The sequence below is a fragment of the Crotalus tigris genome, unplaced genomic scaffold (genome assembly GCF_016545835.1).
Source record: "Crotalus tigris isolate CLP2741 ecotype Arizona unplaced genomic scaffold, ASM1654583v1 scf7180000018268.1906537, whole genome shotgun sequence".
Taxonomy (NCBI): domain Eukaryota; kingdom Metazoa; phylum Chordata; class Lepidosauria; order Squamata; family Viperidae; genus Crotalus; species Crotalus tigris.
In genome coordinates this window covers 638482-656313 of record NW_024096914.1, presented here as the reverse complement: position 1 = coordinate 656313, position 17832 = coordinate 638482, and positions in this window count along the sequence as shown.

Below are 17832 nucleotides of genomic sequence, written 5' to 3'. Positions count from 1 at the left end.
TGAATGTGGATCAAGAGGAAATCAGAAAAAATGGATATTAAAAAGTATAAGAACTAGAATAGAACTGCACTAAGAAAAAAAGTCCTTTATGAACAAATATTAGAGCACAGATAACCTCCAAGAGAATAAATAGAAAATAAACATATAAAAAAAGGATGTGAAAACTGTTTGGGACAGAGTGAAAAAAATCATATAGTGTGCCACAGAACTGTGTGGAGTTGTACTAATGGGAAATGTAAAAAAGGCGCAATAATGAAATGAAAGCAATTGAAGATATAAAGGACTAAACAAAAAGCTTTTTTGTTTTTTTTTTTAAAAAGGGATGTAATGATGTCGAACTAAACTGAAACAAAGAGAAGATTGGAAAGGGGACTATATAGATTTGTATAGGAGTGATACTGATACATTGAAAGAATGGCATTGAAATAAATGCTATAAACGTCAATAACCAAGAGAAGAAGTCAGAAAAGTTATGAGAATGTTGAAAAAGCTCCTGATATATCTAGTAAAACTGGATAAATGTTACAATATGGATATATTTGCTGAGGCTGAGCACATTGCTTTGTGGATAGCCATACAACAGTTATATTTGACAGACTGATGGACCCTTTTTTCTGCTGTGGCATATTTGAATGTTTCTCAGAGGTAGGCTTCCAAGGGATCATAAATAGGACTCCTACTCAGGGTATGTACAAGATAGGAATAGAATTTGTTTCAAGCTTGCACCGAAACAGAGCCACTGAAAAAGTTTCATCTGAAGCATTGGGCTTGCTCTGTTCCATCAAAATAAGGCTACAGAGTTTTGACTGCATAGAAAATAAAACTATCTAAACAAAATTACAGAATTCAAAAGGCAGAACTTTTCAAGTCTGCCAAAGCATGAAGCAATCAAATGTTAGCCTGAGCTCAAAAAAACCCCACACATCAGGATTTTTTTTTTCCTGAGTTCAAAACTCTTGGAATATTTGGCCTGTTATAAGGGAGTCAGTTGATCAAAGAGCCTTTCCTAGAGTTTGAACTATTAAGAGGATTCTATATACCCAACACCTTAAGAATGATAAATGTATTGTATCTGTATCAGTACCATCATTATTTTTGTTTTGTTTGTGTTCCAAACATTATGAAAACAAGAGCTTGAAACAAGGATAAGAGAAACTGGGTGACTATTAATACCAGGATAGTCTCATAGTGACATTTTTGCTGTTTATTCACTTCTTATGATTTCTAAATGATCATCAATATCCTATGTATTATACTCATTCAGAAATTACAAAAAATGAATTATCAAAATACAGTATAATTGTATTGTATCCTTACTGTTTCTAATGTTATTGGTCTGGAAGACTGCTCTGCTCAACCGTTACCTGAGGCCTTTGATATAAGAGTTACTTCTATACTGATTCATTGATTAAAATGTTTACTTAATGCTCTTTTGCTGTAAAGATAAGCTATGTAAGAAAATTATTTAAAGGACTGAAGCGTTCATTCCATCACCTGCCCTTGTGCAAACTTCACATATTTATAATACAGTTTTGGAAATAAGTTTTAGAATGGGGCTTCAATCAATGGGGTGGGTGGGAGTTGCAGACAAGCCAGAAAAAGGTAACCAGGAACAAAATATGTAATCTGGAAATCACCTTAGTCGAATGAATTAACAATGTTCTAAATGCAGGGAGGTTGGATTTTCCCCTTTTAACTGCCACCAAAACAGCCTAGCTTTATATCTCCAGGTGTATGCTGTATGTAACTTGTGGGTTTTGCCAGAGGCATGCAGTTGAGAGGGTGTCACACATTTGACTCTCACTGTTGCTAATTCTGGTGGCTCGGTCTTAGCTCTTTTTATTAGTTTCAGTTAGAGAGAGAGATGTTTCCAGGAAAAATCCAGGTAACTACATCTGTGCTACAGGGTATAAATAAACGAAGTATTACCATATATAATATCAAGCTTCAGCTATTCTCCTTCTAGAACAATGTGCAAAATTCTAGTTACATCAGGCCAGAGGTATTGGGAATTAACCAATGTAAACATTTAATAACTGTAATACATTACAATAAAAAAAGTTTAGTGCTCTCAGTTATATTGGGATATTAGGTATTCAATACAAGCTATGATGATATCATGACAAGTGACATTCCTTGCATCCCCTTCTGTCCTTACAAATACACATGGTTAGGGCTGCAGTTCCTAAACTATATCCACTCAGTTATTATATACTATTTATCATGATCTATCATATACAACCCATCAATTCTCTCACCCATTAATTCATGCCCAAATTTTCCCGTGTCAGCTTTCAGTTTTCCTACTTTATCTAAAAAAGCTTAGCGAGTCTTCATCCTTGATAATTTTCAGTCCTCTACTCTTGAATTACCTTCAAAAATACTTTGGTTATACAGGTAGATGTGTCTGTGTATAAAATACAAAAACAAATTCCACAACTCTGTTAATTTCTACAAAGAAATCAACTTGTGGAAGGGTGTTTGGAGCAGTATTCCAAATCATTAAATAAAGAATAATTGTCTCGATTCCAACTGTATTAATTAATTCTATTAATTTTATGCACAGTTTTGGATTAGCACATGCAATAGCTCCAAATATTTGTTCAGCTTGGTGGTTTTAGATCAGTGGTTCTCAACCTGTGGGTCGCGACCCCTTTTGGGTTCAAACGACCATTTCATAGGGGTCGCCAAAGTCCTAGAGTTTTTCCTCATAAAATCCTTATGAAACACAGTCCAACATTTTTTTTATTTATTTTTGTGTATGTGTTTTTCCCCCTTTTTCATGAGCTGTGATACTCCCTTTTATTCTATTGGCTTTTGAAAGCCAATAGAATAGATTCTATTCAAGAGAGTCTATTCTATTGGCGTTCGAAAGCCAATAGATTCTATTGGCTTTCAAACACCAATAGAATAGACTCTCTTGAATAGAGTCTAATTCTATTGGCTTTCAAAAGCCAATAGGAATTGTCCAGGCTGTCTCTGCCCTGCTGAGCCCGCCAAAAGTAACAGTCGGCAAACGTTGCTGCAAGTTGTCTGCAGCTAAGGCGAGCTTTCTGGAAGTTTCCACCCCTCCCTGCTGAGCAACTACTAAATGTAAGTAAAAGAGGGCCAGGGGTGGGAGGGCCATCCAGGAGCTGCCTGGACCTGCCTGCTGCCACACCAAATGGGCGGTGGCCAAGGTAAGGAAAGCAGGGTAGCGGCGGGTGCTGGGAGGGTAGCTGGCGTGCATGGGGCCCAGTGGGTAGCTTACCTCCCTTGGGCTGGGCCAGCTGGTGGCCCAGCCGATTGTCAGCCTGTGCCATCGCTGCCACTTGCCATGGCTGCCCAGGAGCGCTTGGGCCTGCCTCCCACTGCACCAAATGGGTGGTAGCCAAGGTAAGGCTAGTGGGGCAATGGCAGGTGCTGGGAGGGTAGCTGGTGCATGTGGGGCCTGGTGGGTAGCTTACCTCCCTTGGGCTGGGCCAGCTGGTGGCCCAGCTGGTGGTCAGCCTGTGCCATCGCTGCCGCTTGCCATGGCCTCCCAGGAGCACCTGGGCCTGCCTGCCGCCAAAACCAAATGGGCGTCTTGCTCTGTGATTGCCGCGAGGGGTGGCTGAAGCAAGAGGCAATCCCTCCGGCGTCCGGCTGGCATGCCTCTGATGCCCAGCCCGTGGTAGGGACTTCCCCAGCATCCGTGTCAATGGAGGGAGGTGGCCGCAGTGCATGGTGGCCTCACCAAATCCCAGCTGGTCCTCAGAAGTTGGGCAGCACCCGGAGCGGCATATAACATTGGCTGGCTGCTGGCTGCTCCTTCCCTGCCCCCCACCGGTTCATGTCAAGCCCAGGGGCTTGACATACCATTTATAAAGTTTTTGGCGAGCCGTTTCCAAAGCTAGGGACAAAGCTAGAATTCAGAAATAATTGCCCATTTAAAGCCATGCAAGAAATGGGTGGAAGGGGGAGAGAAAAAGAAGAACACATGGAATTAAAAGCACTTCTCCTCCTCTCCCCCACCGAGGGGGCTTTTTCCTGCGTCCCACGCACATTTTGCAAGGGAGTGGAGCATCGGCGCCGAACATGTTTCACTCCGCACGGTCCCCCAGGCAAATATGACAAGTGATGGGCAGTGTAAGAGACAATGTAACACTCTGAACGTTCTGAGCCATTGTGACGTTTCGAATTCCTCGAGTGTGAAAGTACCAACCCACAAAGCTGCAAGCGCCGCAGCAGGGATGGAAAGGGAACCCCTCGCTCCTGCAACTCTCACGCTGCTTAAGGCTTCGCGTACGGTGAGCCACCGAGGCCAATTTCCTCCGTGAGAAGAGAACGCTTTCCCTCTGCTCCCCCCACCCAAACTCTCCTCCTCGAAAGGAGTGGGGCTGAGAGACAGGAGCTCCTCAAGCACCATGGCAGGCGGTTCTTAGGGAAATTACCCTCCTCTCTGACCGTTTTGAAATAAAATAATAAAATATACTAAGGGCAATTTGGGATTCATTTCACTCCAAATGCAAAGCTGGGAGATATAGAGAATGATCAGAAGGTTGTCATTTCTATAACTGAATCTTTTTCGAATAACCAGGAAGAAGACGATCCTAAATTGTCTAAGAATAGAATAGAATAGAATAGAATAGAATAGAATAGAATAGAATAGAATAGAATAGAATAGAATAGAATTATGTTTAATTTGTAAAAATGAAAATACATTCTGCATATCAGATACCTACATTACGATTCATAACAGTAGCAAAATTACAGTTATGAAGTAGCAACAAAAATAATTTTATGGTTGGGGGTCACCACAACATGAGGAACTGTATTAAAGTGTCGCGGCATTAGGAAGGTTGAGAACCACTGTTTTAGATGCAGAATTCTATATATTTAACAAAAATAAAGGGCTCACATGCAGTTTATTTAAACAAGTATAAATATTTGTTTACAATCCTACTTCAAAAGACTCAGAACAAGTTGCAGTGATAAAATAGCTGTTTATCATTTCAGAGTATGTTTGTGAGAAGGACTATAAGTTTCCCTTAATAATTTCCTGTTTCCTGGGCCTCTAAGCCTTAAGAGGTCTCCAATTTGTTTAGTTAAAAAGATTGGATTTGTTGATCAGTTCTCGATATTTTAATGAAAAGAGTACACTATTTTATGTGATCGGGTTATGCTTTCCTATGAAGGAACTTTACATAAACAAATGGCACTGGAATTATTGTTTTCTAGGCAGTAGCAAAGGTTCAGTCCCACCGCCTGACTAACAAGTAAGAAACTTCCCAAGTTTTATTTGTAAAAAGCATAATGTCCTCTTCCCATGTTTAATTGTTCATTGACAGTAGCGCAATGGCAATGAGCAACTGTACACAATGTTTTATGAAGCTATTAATATATACCTTCAGTTGCATATTGCACTCCCAATATGCCTGGGGTATCAGTTAATGGCCTTTAGAAACATGTTGGTTCCTGTTTTTGTGATGAAAGATCACCTGTAAGGATCTGAAAGCTGCTATTTAACAGTGCATTATAACAGCAGAAAAAGGCACAAGTTAACCATACAGATGTTAACTTTAAATAAAAGCTCATATGTTTTTAAACATAAACAAGAATTCTTCCATATAGTTTCTTATTGTATATTTCAATATAAAATATAAAATGAGTCATACGTTCCATGTTCCACCAAAACTGAATCCAATGCTTTCAAGTTCCAGCCATAGTAAATCATGGAAACTTGGAATAAGCCCTTTGTTACCTTCTAGAACTTCAAGAGAACAGAGGGTGACAAAGTAAGCTATCAGACAATAAACTTGCAGAAATATTAGCAAAAGGAAGGATTTTTAAAATATTTTGGAAAACATAAAAAAAATCTCCATGTCATCTTATCATACCTGGATTTTTTGCATTATCCAATGCATTGATACAGGAAAGAACACAGTAGTGTCATCTACATTCATTCAGTTAATAAGGACCCCAGCCTTAGACTTAAAGAACAATTTGTAGTCATTCAAGAAGTGCAGTGGGATTTCCTAGTTTTTAGAAAATTAAAAACAACTGTCTTCCTCAGCCTTTGGATTGTCAAGTGACAGCATGGATTAGTAATACTTAGCAAACACATGCAACAGAATTTTTGCCTTTTTCCACCGCTTCTTTCCATTAATAGGCTGGCTGTAAAAGAAAATAGTCAATACTCAACTACAAAGTATTAGGTGTCTTCAAGAAGGTTTGACTTCTAACAACTCCTAACAACTACCCTGCAGGATTTTCAGAAGCAGTTTACCATTGCTTTCTTCCTGGGACTGACGAGAGTGACTGGTCTAAGGTCAGCCAGCTGATTTTATACCTAAAAAGGACCAGAAATCATGGTCTCCCAGTTTCTAGCCTGATGTTTTAACCACTACACCAAACTGCTCCAAATAATTCTTGTGTAAATAAATAGACAAGACTACAGCATATACAACACAAAATATAATACCTCCTTCATTTTCAACCATGAAACAAATCCCTGCTTGCATTGGTTCTCTAAAATAAAATCACACATGCACATACAAATCAATAAAATGATCTTAGATGTCCATATACCTTTGCAGTCAAAATGCTTAGTATAATCAAGTAAGCAAAAATAAATCACTTTTCTATTTTCAATGTGAACTTGGGTGCCTGCCTCTTTCTGAAACCAGCTTGTACAGTTTACAGTTGTTAGTTACTGTTTCTAGCTATTCTGGGGGAAAATAACTTCACTATCCTAACTGAGTGATAAATTGCTGAACTGATGTTCATTTAAAAGATTTCAGGCTATCTCAGATTGAATCCAAAACTCAATGAGTTTTAACATGTTACTCTACAATCATTAATTAATAAAGTACTTGTAATCTGTCTAACATGTAAGCCACATTTGCGTAACATCTTCCACCCAACTCAGCCCAGTTTCATTTCCTATATAAATATTACCATTATGCATTTGATAACGTGCCTTTTGTAATTTTGAAAAGATATTAACAAATTTCTGAATTTTATCTTTAATAACATCACTGATTTTAGTCAAAATATATTTAAGCATTTTTTTATTAAATCTAATCTACTATATTACATCTGTTCTTTACCTTAACAGCACACTTATATGAAATATTGTTGATATATTTTGTTGGCTTCGTTATTTTGTGTGTTTTGACTTAAATTGGAATTTTCCAAGACATTCATGATCTGAGCCACAGTCAGAATGGAAAGCATCAACTAGTTATGGTTACTGTTGTTGCAGAAACTGATTTTACTAGTTTTTCAATCCCTAAACTAATATATGATAGAATATAATTACTGATCTCTCAGGCTGCTTCAAAGTTTGTGTTAATGCAATAGAACATGTATTGATGGACAGTACTGTTACAATAATTTATGGAAAGGCAATGCTATATTGTAAATGCTGGGAGATTTAGCTATTGAGTTGTTCATAGAATTTTGCAGAAACTGATTTATTGATTTTTCAGTGCATTATATTGATTCTATTGAGTTCCATGTGTTGATCACTCAGACTTATAGAATCCTGCATCACAGAAGGTATTCACAATGCTGGGGACAACTGGATTACTTGCTTTTCTTCCCTAATTTATAGCCTCATCAGCATGGTCCAATCCAAATTTTGTCTACATTTCCATGATCTTGGCTTTATTTTATTCCCAAGCCATATTTCAAGCAGCCTTATTCTCTTTTCAACATCACAAAAGAAGAACTAGTAGGATTCAAGCAAAGAGAGTTAAGAAAACAGAATTTACCCCTGCAACTTTTGGGGGGAAGGGAGTATGTAAGGGCTGGATTCTATTAAAGGTCAGTAGTAAAGACATCATTTATCTAAATACTTTGCTTTTGAACTGCTATCATTTTTTTTCTTTTTAATTTTTAAAAGTCCATTTATAATCTTCCAGCCACCTAGCTATGCTTAAGAACTAGTACTCAAATAGTAATCTGCAGCACTATTGTTCTATTTTTAAAAAATTATATGGCCATCCATATTATATAAAATAACCGCAAACATCTTTATATAAAATAGCACTAGACAGCTAACAAACAGATATACAAACAACCAAATATAAACTGCTAAAAATGTTTACACATTATCAAGCACTATTAATAGTCTGATCTCCAGAACACAAATGCCCCAATTCCTTAGGGAAAACCCAGGTCTTCTGAACAGCAAGGAAGATAGGGGCCTTTGTATGGAGACTGTTCCATAGAATAGCAGAAGCTACAGAAAAAGCTTCATTTCGATTGATCACAGCATTTAATAGAAGGATCTGGAGCAAGCTGACCATCCAATCTAGTCAAATGGGTAGAGCAGGGGTATCAAACTGCCGGCCCGCGGGCCAGAAGCGTTATCTGGAAGCCCCGCCCACCCCATTGCCAGCAATGGAAAAACTGTCCCGATACGTTTTGTGACATCATGTGATGTCGCGAGTTTGACATGTCTGGGGTAGAGGTTTTCAGGGACCTTCTATCTGTCAAGTAATATAATGCCATGCCTTATAGCAGGGGTCCGCATCCCCTTGTCCATGGACCAGTACCAGGCTTCAGCATGCCAGAAACTGGTCTGCATAAACAAGCAAAGCCCCATCCATGGGATGCAGGCAGCACACAAAATCACACACCCTTCGGTCCGTGGAAAAACCTCTCTCCATGGAACTGATCCCTGGTGCCCAAAAGGTTAGGCACCTCTGCCTTATAGGCCTTTAAAGGTGATTACCAGCAGCTTGAATTGTACCTGGAAAGAAACTGAAACAGCAACAGTATGGCATAGGTAAACCATTAAGTGACCAAAACTCCATATGTCACTGCATTCTGGACCAATTGAACTTTGTGAGTGATCTTCAAGGGCACCACATTATAGATCACATTGTAGTAATCCAGATGGGAAGGAATTAAGGTATGGCAGATCGTGAGCAGGGGTCCTGGTCTAGAAATGGATGTCATTGACATATAACTTTTGCAAAGTTTCCCCTAGACATGATTGCCACCTGTTTCTTGACTACAAATCCAGGAGGAATTCCAAGTTGCAATTCAGAGGAAAGCTACCCCTCTGAATGTTAAACATGGCATTACTATTATAATCGTTGGTCACAAAATCAGCTGATGTTTAGAGTGGATTTAGCATTTTAATTCACCTAACAAGTCCTTCTTAAGGACTTGGGATAGGGAAATGTTTGGTAGTGTTAAAGATATCATCATAGGACTTAAGCTGTAGCAAGTAAAGCTGCATTTTGCAACTGACTGATAGTGATTTTGTCAATGCTGATGTTGTTCAAATAGTGCTCCAGATGTTTTGGGATTGCACCCAAGGCTCCTTTTATACTGGTACTAGATTTGCTTTCTTTTGCACGGTCATTCTACATCTATTTGCAGGTCTTTGTACTTGGTAATTTTCTTCAGTTCTTCTTCTTATGATTATAATCATACAATTACTATTGTATACTATTCACCTGCCTGGATGAATTCCAGATCAATGTGATGATTGTGTAGTAGAACTGTCAGTCAAAACAGCATAATAATCTCTTTAAAATTGTCCCCATATTCAACCTGGTCACATACAGTAACTTTTCTCTATTTCAAGAAACAGAGGAGGAAAAACTAAAGAATTTCCAAATCAGCAAAAAGTTTGATGGTGACAATGAAATTAACAGAGCCAGTGGAGAGATCCTATCCCTGAATTAACAGGATTATAAATAAAGTGATAACCCAAGATCATTTCTATTATTACAGTAGGATTCCTCTATGGTTCAGAAGTATTGCTGCAAGTCATTGTGGTACTAGATTCTTCTAGTGCTGCATATTCATTGTCTGTTTATTTATTTTTTCAATTCTTTTATTCAGAAGAAACTTTTACAAGTTCAGGCAAATCAGGAAGCACAGTAGCTACTGAGTAAATATGTTTTGCCTGCAACAATCACATTGCCATTGATTTCGTAAAGTATAAGCATAAACATATACCATCACAGCATTGGTTTGAGATTTCTGCTTATGAGCCAGTAAAACTGATAAGAATTTACTATAACGTCTATGCAAAACTATTATATTAGATTATTTTCATTTGATCCTTTTATCCAGACATTGTAAACAGCTTGGGAAATCTGCATCTGATGTATATTTTCTCCAGGCATCTTGGCTAATATTATCCACAGATTCTTCTCCTGACTGTTCTGATCTTGTAAGAGTTTAGCCTATCCATGTCAGAAGCTTCATTTTCTCCATCACAGAATCTTCTGCCTAAATTAGTCCCTCTATACCAGGGGTAGGCAACCTTGACTCTTTTATGACTTGTGGACTTCAACTCCCAGAATTCCTGAGCCAGCATGGCTCAGCTTGGAAACCTCTCCCTTTCCCCTCAGCATGGCTGGCTCAGGAATTCTGGGAGTTGAAGTCCACGAGTCATAAAAGAGCCAATGTTGCCTACCCCTGCTCTATACCAACTGATGGCAGGAATTCCATTTTCATTGCCATAATCACTTACAACTACCATAAAATCACTTAAAGTAATCCACATTACCAATTGGTACAAGCTCATTTATCATGTGTATTTGTTAAATGACCTTATATAAATAGATTCAGGGCTTTTTTTGTCATAGAACGCCCAGAACAGAGTTCCGGCACCTTTTTTGGATGGAACCTTGTAGGGTAGGCAAGGTGGGTTGTATGACATGTGTGAGTTCCGGCACCTTTTTTTTTTTTTTTTTTTTTACAAAAAAAGCACTGAATAGATTAATCCTTATAGCAATAAAAACAGCAACAAAATAATAATGCTGGGCTTCAGAGGGATATCTTGTCTTCAACACATATTATGGTATCCACAGAAACTTCTTCCAGCTACTAAGTTTGAGGCTATGGAAGCAATGAGGAGGCTTTAATGCTCTTTGAGCTTGGTTGTTTTCAAGCCACCAAGTTCTTCATCACTGAGATTAAATATACTTATGAAAAATATAAAATATGAAAATGTAAGTAAATATAAAGAAATGCATTGAATAAATTAAAAACTGGTTTAACTCATCATGGTTTATTTGCTCTCGCCAATATCTTCCTTAAATTTAAACTCTTTGTAGTTTAATCCTTTAACTCTTTTCTTCATCTGTAAATCTATTTTGCAAATCTTTTTGGTTGATTTGTATAGGTTATCTTGTGTAATCTGATGTTTAAACTTACATATCTTCAGATCTCTGATAGGAAATCCCCTTTACGCTAATAAATATTGTGTCTGTGGCAGGGAATTGGCAAGCTGTCTGAATCAAGATAGTCCCTGGCTGATAATCACACAAAATGTAGAACAAGAAGTATATCTCAGAACATTTCAGCCTTCAGATTTTCTTGCTGCATCCTTTCAAGTCCTTATGAAAAACCTATGTAGGATCAAAACATGCTAATTTCATCACTGCTAGCCAAGAATATAGAAGAATTCTGTTTAAGCCTATGTACTGAGTACAGTCAGTGATGTGTCATAGGAGGCAATTCTATAAGATTAAAGAGATTTGCTGACTGAAACTGTCCTGTTTCACATGAATTTATATTTGTTACAATTTTGAGTTCACAACCAGGGATGGAGCCATTTACCCAGGGCATATGAACTTGGGCATCTGAGTGGGCAAGCATAATATGATTGCTTCCAAAACAGTCATGAGAGAAAGTATGAGACAACAAAATCTGGGGGTGTTTCACTTTTGTTTTATATCTGGTACAAGCTCAAGCTAATATTTTCCTTATTTCTACTGCATTCTCCCTCCCTCCCTCCCTCCCTCCCTCCCTCCTTGGGTTCAAATGAAGACCATAAAGATGACATCTATAAAAATAAAATAAACTGTTCAGGATCATACAGATAAAACTTTGCGATTTAATTGCAGCCATGCAGATTATTCTATTTTTCAGATTTGGTGACTGCTCAAAGTGTGGTATATTGTTGCATCTTATTGTTGTTCAGACAATACTACATTGCATTAGTTCCTTTGCATTTGTAGAGTGACACTGAATGTTATATTGTCAATCTTTTCTAAGGTGTTTATTGATTTCTTTTTCAGAGTTGTTTGCAAAGGCATCTATAGGAGAATCAGAAAAGTCAGAAATGGTGGCCAGAACTTCATGAATGGAATCCTGTTCATTAGAAAGAAACAAGGCTTTTAATTTCATGGACAAATTGAATTTCTTTACCCTGGAGAAATCCTGCTTGTTTGTCTACATTGATTTGCCCATAAATCAAATTATCTGTTTCAAGGTTTAAAAGAAGAAAAGAGCCAGCACTACTGTACAATTTACTAAACTGCTTGAAAGTCCTGGATATTCAAACATGAGTTTAATGATACCAAAAGAGCATTGCTAACTCAGTGGCATAAAACAGATCCTGCACAGGGCAGATTCAGGTAACATGGCTGGAAAAGTATGTTGTCCTGCTGGCCTTTTATGCAGATTAACCTGAAACCATGCTTGAGTGAAGATACTTGATCCATATTATAAACAAAGTGGTCCAATTCTTCTACCGTGCAAGAGAGGAAGTTTGGGTTTTTTAAAAAAAAAAAAAACTGTGCTTTATTTTCTTTTAAGAACTTCAATATGAAATATTAAGAGCAAAATATTTATGCATCACGTGGAAAAGCAAGAGTCACCCAAGACATTTGCTAATTGGTATATGATAATGATATGTGTGCATTAAGCAGGCTGGATATTGCTGGAGATCAATGTTGATCTACAATGGTAAAAATCAGGACCACAGGAGAGCTTTTTCAACTAGCAAATTTCATTAAAGGGCTGCTGACATTGCAGCTTTCCAAAATTATACCTTTTAATAAAATTTGCTAGTCAGAAAAGGCACTTCTATACCCAACTTCTGACCTTTTTCCCCCATAGACTAATATTTCTAATCCTAAAATGACTATTCCTGGTTGTGACTCTATGTGATTCTAAATGCACTTCACAAATGAAAGGCTTGTGAAATCATTCTGAGAGGTTTAATCTTCTTTAATTTTGCCGAACAATGGTACTTCTATAAAATTATGATTCTTTCCAATTGATTCTGGAGCATAAGCACACTTCTGTCATTTGAAGGCTTTCTAGGATGTTCAGAATGGATGTGCTGTAAGAAAATTTGATTCAGAATTTCTCTATTCCCCCTTTTTTTTTAAAGGCAAATAATTTATTTACAGCACATTTCACATACTTATCTTGCTCTGATTAGCTACTAATATAAATGATTTCCATAATTATTTCCACTTCTCCAGGCGTGTATTCTGTTATATTCAGTAGATATATCTACTTTTTATAGGTATACATAAGCTTTGATAACAACAGAAACTAAAGCTGTTTCTAGAATGCTTTGCTAGAAAGAAAATTATAAATTACAGAAATCAATTTAACGTTTCAAACTTTGTAATATACAAATGTAGGGTATATGTCTACAAATAATCAAATTTTGATATTAAATATTCAAAAATAGAATTATTTCAAACACCAAGAACTTGTGTGACAATTGCAGCCTCTTTAAAATTCTGCTTTGGGTCCAGAAGATAAGATGATTTTATTTCAGTGCAGCTAAAATATGAATGTCTTAGAATCCATCACAAAGCCTTCAATAACTCAGATGTAGATAATATGTCAGAATTGTTTGAATACTACTGATTTGCATTCTTACACATGCAGTGTGACTGTGCAACTGTCACTTCATGCTTCCTTCCAATGATTTTGACATGTGCTTCTGTTTTAAGGATTTTAAGAATCATTTAAACCAGTGGTTCTCAACTTTTTTAATGCCGCGACCCCCAACCGGTAGTAAGGCGAGGACTACTCAACTGGCGCAGCACCGTTTGCAGAATGGGACTTTTGGCGGGCTCAGCAGGGCAGAGACAGCCTGGACAATTCCTATTGGCTTTTGAAAGAGAGTCTATTCTATTGGCTTTCAAAAGCCAATAGAATAAAAGGGAGTAGCACAGCTAAGAAAAAGGGGAAAAAAATGGCGGACTGCGTTGTTTGGCGACCCCCGTGAAGTGGTCGTTTGACCCCAAATGGGGTCCCGACCCACAGGTTGAGAACCACTGATTTAAACACTGGGACACTGATTAGCTTATCCAATGTCTGGTCATCTGCCTTAAATAGCCAATTGGTATACTGTAAAGTTTAAGCTGTTGGTTAAAAACCAGAGTCCATGAATTGTAGTCCAGAGTCAATCACTCTCTCTCAACCCAACCCACATCACATGGTTTTTGTTATTCAGAAAGTAAAAGGTGAGAACATTAGGTATGCATATTGCCTTGAATTAAAATAAAGTAGGATAAAAATGAATAAATAAATAATGGGAGCAAATAAATTGATTAATGAAATAAAGCAGAAGAAGAAAAATAACATTTTCAAAAGAGACCAGCACGGCTGCATAAAGAACTCTCTGATAAATTGAAAGACAAAAAGGGCAATATGAAAAGTGGAAAGAGGGACACATAACTAAGGCAGAATATCAGCAAATAGCCCGAGCCTGCAAAGATGAAGTGAGAAAAGCTAAGGCTCAAAATGAACTAAGGCTTGCAACTAAAGTCAAAAATAACAACAAAAAAGGTTCTTTCAACATGTAAAAACCAAGAAAAAAAGTCAAGGAATTGATTGGTCCATTAGTGGGAGAAAGTGGCAAGAAGATGACAAGCAACAGGGAGAAAGCAGAACTACTTAAATATTTTTTTGCATCTGTCTTTACACAAAAGGAAAAAATAGTCCAACCTATCAAAACAGTACTGTAAAAAACAGATTAGAAACACAGGTTAAAATAGGCAAGAAAATAGTAAGTGAGCATCTGTCCACCCTAGATGAGTTCAAATCATCAGGATCAGATGGATTATACCCCAAGGTTCTGAAGGAAATGGCAGACATGATCTCAGAACCACTTAACTATATCTTTCAAGATCCTGCAGCACCAGGGAACTACCAGAGGACTGGAAAAGAGCTGATATAGTTCCCATCTTCAAAAAAAGGGAGGAAAAATGTAGATCCAGGAAACTACAAACCTATCAGTCTGACCTCAATACCTGGGAAGATTCTGGAAAAGATACTCAAGCAATGAATCAATGAATACCTAGAGGTAAACAAAGTCATAACCAAAAGCCAATATAGGTTTGTCAAAAACAGATCATGCCAGACAAATCTTATTGCATTCTTTGACAAGGTGACCAGAGGAATGCTGTGGATATATTTTACTTAGACTTCAGTAAGGCATTTTATAAAGTAAACCATAACCAACTACTTGTTATGATAGAACAATGTGGGTTAGACAACATCACCACCACATGGATTCACTGGCTGACCAACCGCACTCAATGTGTAGTTCTCAATGGAATTGCATCTACATGGAGGGAAGTATTTAGTGGGTTACTCCAAGGCTCTGTTTTAGGCCCAGTACTCTTCAACATCTTCATCAATGATTTGGATGAGGGAATATATGGGGAACCCATCAAATTTGCAAATGACACCAAGGTGGCAGGAATAGCCAACACTCCAGAAGATGGGCTTAAGATACAGAAGAATGTTGACAGACTTGAACATTGGGTGCTATCTAACAAAATGAAATTCAATGGTGAAAAAAGTAAGGTTCTACATTTAGGCAAGAAAAACAAAATGCATAGATACAGTATAGGTCAGCGGTTCTCAACCTGTGGGTCAGGACCCCATTTGGGGTTGAACGACCATTTCACGGGGGTCACCAAACAACGCAGTCCGCCATTTTTCCCCCTTTTCCTTAGCTGTGCTACTCCCTTTTATTCTATTGGCTTTTGAAAGCCAATAGAATAGACTCTCTTGAATAGAGTCTAATTCTATTGGCTTTCAAAACCCAATAGGAATTGTCCAGGCTGTCTCTGCCCTGCTGAGCCCGTCAAAAGTCCCATTCTGCAAACGGTGCTGCAAATTGCCTGCAGCGAAGGCGAGCTGTCTGGAAGTTTCCACCATTCCCTGCTGAGGAACTACTAAAAATGTAAGTAAAAGAGGGCCAGGGTTGGGAGGTGGGAGGCCGGTGGGCGCAGCGAGGGTTGCTGGTGCGCGTGGGGCCCGGCGGGTGCCTTACCTCCCTTGGGCTGGGCCAGCTGGTGGCCCAGCCGGTGGTTGGCCTGCGCCGTCTCTGCCGCTTGCCAGCTATGCCTCGGCCGGCACAGGGGGCGGCACCATGCATACGCAGCGCTCCCGGGCAGGGAAAGTCCTCCACTTATGACCGGTTGGGTAGTCTTCGACTTATGACCGGTTGGGGGTCGCGACATTAAAAAGGTTGAGAACCACTGGTATAGGTAGTATCTCGCTCAATAATAGTAACTATGACAGGGATCCTGGAGTTCTAGTGGACAATCACTTAAATATGAGTCAGCAGTGTGCTGCAGCTGCCAGAAAAGCCCACACAGTTCTAGGCTGCATTAACAGAGGGATAGAATCAAGATCACATGAAGTGTTAATACCATTTTATAATGCCTTGGTAAAGCCACACTTGGAATACTGCATCCAGTTTTGGTCACCATGATGTAAAAAAGATGTTGAGACTCTAGAAAGAGTGCAGAGAAGAGCAACAAAGATGATCAGGGGACTGGAGGCTAAAGCATATAAAGAACGGTTGCTGGAATTGGGTATGTCTAGTGTAATGAAGAGAAGGACTAGGGGTGACATGATACCAGTGTTCCAATATCTCAAGGGGTGCCACAAAGAAGAGGGAATCAAGCTACTCTCCAAAGCACTGGAGGGCAGGACCAGAAGCAATGGATGGAAACTAATAAAAGAGAGAAGCAATCTAGAACTAAGAAGAAATTTCCTAACTATTAGAACAATTAACCAGTGGAACAACTTGGCTCCAGAAGTTGTGAATGCTCCAACACTAGAAGTTTTTAAGAAGAGATTGGACAACCTTTTGTTTGAAATGGTATAGGGGGTTGGATTAGAAGATCTCCAAGGTCCCTTTCATCTCTGTTATTCTATTCTAATGCTCAATGAAAAATATGTTGAAATAGACTGTTTTCCAGGCAACATGAAATAACATCTACCACTTTTATGGACTCAGTTGCAGTTGACTTGCTTTTTAAAAATTCTACTTTGTGCGTTTCAAAACTTTTTTAAAATTCTTAAACCTTTGAAGTCAAAGTCCAAGCGATAGCACTAAGAAATTGTAATCTGATCATATAAAACCTTTGGATGAAGTTTACAGATGGCTGCAGTTTATTAGCCTTCCTGCTCCCTTTATGGTTTGTATCTAAAATAATTAGTGACGATGCTGGCTAGCCAAAGGAGAATAATACTGACATGGTATTTTATTCAAGGTTTGCTTCATTTTGGTTCCTGGGAATGATCTTCTTGAATCTCAGTAGCAAAGTCATACTTAGAGTCTATAGTACATTAAACAAAATTCAACATTTTGTTATTTGTGCATTTTTAAGCAGCCTTAGGCACTACTTAGAACCGAGGAAGAAAAAGGAAGTCAAACAAGCCAAGTTTCTGCTTGTTTTCTTTCTTGAAAGCTTCTTAATAAGAATCTTTTCTAACCAGAGCATGGAGGGAAGACTACGAGTCCACAACCACTATCCAGTTTTTTATTTTTCTGTGTATCAGTGAAGATGATAGTGTATACTGTTTACAGTTCTTCTGCAGTTTTGCTTTACCAGAAAATTTGTAGAATAATTTAACTGTCCTTAAAGTAATTTGTCCAATATTAATAGATTCTTAAGGGGGAACCTCTAAGATTTATCCAAGAGCTCTTTTGAACTTTTGTGGAACAGAAATGGCTTCACATTTCATGCAAGTTGTCAGAAATTCTATATATTTAAAAGCATGACTTGAGAGGACAGCAATCTTTTCATTCCACAAATAGAAAATCCATTTCTGCAATGATCAACT